This window comes from Lipotes vexillifer, unplaced genomic scaffold (genome assembly GCF_000442215.2).
Source record: "Lipotes vexillifer unplaced genomic scaffold, Lipotes_vexillifer_v1.1 scaffold1306, whole genome shotgun sequence".
Taxonomy (NCBI): domain Eukaryota; kingdom Metazoa; phylum Chordata; class Mammalia; order Artiodactyla; family Lipotidae; genus Lipotes; species Lipotes vexillifer.
Genome location: NW_006786512.1, coordinates 1,188,309 through 1,192,113, shown reverse-complemented (window position 1 = coordinate 1,192,113; position 3,805 = coordinate 1,188,309). Strand labels below are relative to the sequence as shown.

Sequence of the window (3,805 nt, the reverse complement as noted above, 5' to 3'; positions counted from 1 at the left end):
CGGCGCCAACTTCTGCCTGGGACCCGTGCGAACTTCCCGAGCCACTCCCGGCCGCGCAAGGGCACGGGAACCGGGGACGCCAGCTCCGGGTCGGACAGGGGTGCTCCGTGGAGGCCCTGACCCCGGCCGGGCCTGGGCCCGCGACGCCAGGACGAGTCGCGATCGCGGCGGGCCTGCTCCGCACCCTCACCCCCGCAGCCTCTGGCCTGGCCCCTTACCTGGCTCCCGGGCCGGGCGCGAGCAGCAGCCGGGGGCGCCGAGGCCCCGCGCGCGGCGAGGACAGGGGCGGCGGTCGGGGTTCGAGAGGACTGCGGCCGGCTCGGCTCCCACGCTTTCCGCCCAAGTCAGGAGTTAAACATTCCGCCTCTCCGCCCGCGCCAATGAGGAAGACAGTCACCGCAACAGCACCACCTACCTCTGAGCGCGGAACGGCCGGGCCTCCCTGTTCGCGCCCCACACGCCCGCCGGCCGGGCCGCAGCGCAGAAGCGCCAGACAGTGAGGCGGGGGCGGGCGCTCGGACTCCAAGGCTGCACCCCGAGGGCACCTTGCACCGCGCGCCCTGGGACCCTCCCAGGCCGCCGCACCCCACAGACCGCACCCCATACCGCGGGGACGCGGATAGAGGGGGTATGCCTCTGCCTCCCTTTGTGCCTCCGCATGTTTTTAACAAGTTAACACCACGTATTCCCTCAACTCATCCTTATCAACAAACATTTACTGTGAAAAAGGCACTGGGATACAAAGACACGGGAGGCTCCTTCGTGCCGTACGGATGTTAATTATCTGCTTGCGAAGGGGACCGACCGACGTGTACAGATACCTCGGGGGAGGTAGGGCTGAAGGCTGCCTCGGTGGAACCATCAGTAGATACCTACGGAATTTTGAGGAAGGGTCAAGGTCTGCTGCCCTGGTTGATGACATTAGCAAAGCAGAGTTCAGATGAGACTAGAATCCTCTCCAGGTGTGAGCAAAAGGCGGCAATCAGTACTGGGGAGAGAAGTTATGGTCAGTGGGGAGGACGGTTCTGTGGAGGAAATGGGAGACGAGGTTCTAAAAGTATGGGAGGGGAAGGGTAAACTGTGACAAAGTGAGAGAGTGGCATGGACATATAAACACTACCAAACGTAAAATGGACAACTAGTGGGAAGCAGCCGCATAGCACAGGGAGATCAGCTCGGTGCTTTGTGACCACCCAGAGGGGTGGGAGGGAGGGAGTCGCAAGAGGGAAGAGATATGGGAACATATGTATATGTATAACTGATTCACTTTGTTATAAAGCAGAAACTAACACACCATTGTAAAGCAATTATACTCCAATAAAGATGTTAAAAAAATAAAAATAAAAAAATTAACGTATGGGAGGCATGATCCAGGGCTCACTGATTTCGAATCTTATCATCTATGGCCACTGGGGAACTGTGGAAAGTTAGAATCAAAGGGGTGAAGTAGGTGTCTGTGGTTTTGTTTGTTTGTTTGTTTGTTTGTGGTATGCGGGCCTCTCACTGTCGTGGCCTCTCCTGTTGCGGAGCACAGGCTCCGGACGCACAGGCTCAGCAGCTATGACTCACGAGCTCAGCTGCTCCGCGGCATGTGGGATCTTCCCGGACCGGGGCACGAACCCATGTCCCCTAGCATCGGCAGGCAGACTCTCAACCACTGTGCCATCAGGGAAGCTCCGTGGTTTTGTTTTTTAATGGTGATTTCGAGAGAGAGCAGTCCAGGGTGGTTGTAGAATGTGTTGCTAGGGCGAAACTGGGACGCAGCATATTGTCACCAGCTGGTTATGCGAGTGTGAGGATGTGAGTTGGCGTGTACAAAATAGAATTAGGAAAGAAGAAATGAACTTCAGAGACATGTTTCAGGAAGAGACCACAGGAATTGGTGATCCACTAGATGTGGAAAAGAAGAGAGAGAACGCCACGATTTCAGACCTGGGTGACTAGAAGAATGATGGTGTCATTGACAGAAACAGAGATACTGGTGGAGTAGGAGCTGACTTCCTGTTGCGTTTGAGGTCATGGGAGGAAAAACAGGTAGAGATGCAGCAGTTGAAATATGAAAATGATTCAGAAAAGAGGTCAGGAGGGAAATATAAAATTTGGAAATCATTCATGTGGTTAAAGATATGGAAGTGGAGAGATGAGTGAATAGAGGTTAAAAAACCCCACTTTCTAGTCTGTGATTCAGATTAACTATTTGAATTGTCCCTTTGATAAAGACTAGGAGCTTCAGCATTGATAGATTCTATTTGGGGAACTGAGAAATTAGGATTGATGAAAACTGTCATGCTAAAAAAAAAATTCCTGATGTGGGTAATCAAAGAATTCCAAAAGCCATCTAACCATTAAAGGGAAAACTAAGGCTCTTTAGCACAGACTTAGGTATAGGGTGACTCCAGTTATTTTACCTCAACTTCAAAGGCACTAGACTGTGATGGAAGGGACACTAGAATGGGAACAGAGAACCTGGCTTCTGGTTTTAGGCCTGCCACTTATCAGCTGGGGTATTTTGCTAGACAGGCCTCGGTTTCCTCCTCTGCAAAATAAGAAGGCCCAATTAAATGTTAGCTGAAGGTTCCAGCTATAAAACTATGAATAATACTGCTTTAAATTTGGAGCATATGTCGTAATACGTTTAGCCACGATCCCCTTCCTTTCCATCCATTCTTTTCTTCATTTTATTTTTCTTCACATAAATTAGGCTAAGAACATAACCAGCAGGAACAGTGAATGCTAAAAAGTAGTCTCACAAATATGCTTAAATGATAACCTCGTAGGCACTCTCTTGTCTTCCCAATTAGGTTGCAAGCTCCTTGAGGTCATGTCTTATATTTTATTCTATCTGAAATAAATACATAATAATTGTGTGATAAACTGATTTCTTCAAGTCTTATTTTTCTCTGGTCAAGCTGCCTGTTTCCTTGTGACTATACTGATCTCTTTAGGCCCCAGACTTAATAAATATACTCTGGTGCTTATTCTCATGGTCGACTCTGCTTTGTCAGACTTTCAAATCTTTTTGAAAGCATATTGGTTAATTCTCACCAGGCAGAGTATAGGTTTACAAATGTAAATAGCAGTAACAAAAGAGACCTAGTCAAACCTCTCTTATCAAGCTTTCCTATTCCTTTACTTCACATGTCTCCATACTAAAAATAGATGTACTTTCAGCAGTAAGGTGACTTAGGAGTCCTTAGCACCCTCTTATATCCAAGAATACCCTCCAAAGTAAACATGCAATGTCAGTAAAAACAGTGTATTTGCTATGCAAATATAGCTTAAAGAAAAAGTCTCCTAGCCCCTTATTCAATCAGATTGTTGTCCCTAAGCTCCTCTAAAATAGAAATTCTGGAAGTGCTATCAGTGGATCAGAGAAGTGCAGGCATAAATTCCATTATGGATGGAAGGAAAGGCAACTTAAAAGGAAGCAAAGTATTCTTCCCTCTCTTTATAGCAATAAGAGCTGTGATGCTGGTACCCAGAAGCATTTTTTCTAGCCATCTCAGTTCTCTGTCTTAGATTGTGAGTGATCTGTGTCTGGATCATAACTAAGAATTAACCAGCTTTTATACAAAAGTTGATACTTTACCTTCTGCACAACTCTGGATCCCTGGGAAAGAAGGCATACAATCAAACATCTTTTAAGATAAGTAGCCATTACCTTAAACTGAGAAATGAAGCCCAGGTCACTTTTCAAGCTTAGATTTCACATCTAATTTGAGGACTGAAGAATTCACAAGAGTATTTTGGGTACCAAATTTGCTTACGTGTTCCAGGATATGAAAGGAGCAATAGGGTGAGAAGA

At 47.5% G+C, this 3,805-nt stretch overlaps 1 protein-coding gene across 1 annotated transcript in view; it reads right to left on the bottom strand.

The window, feature by feature from the left end:
- Window positions 1-389, bottom strand: part of MAP3K20 (mitogen-activated protein kinase kinase kinase 20) — a 183,197-nt gene extending 182,808 nt beyond the window's left edge. Inside the window, exon 1 of the mRNA XM_007458848.1 lies at window positions 219-389. The gene's annotated coding sequence lies outside the window, so the exon portion shown is untranslated. The remainder of the gene's footprint in view (window positions 1-218) is intronic.
- Window positions 390-3,805: the final 3,416 nt, after the last annotated feature.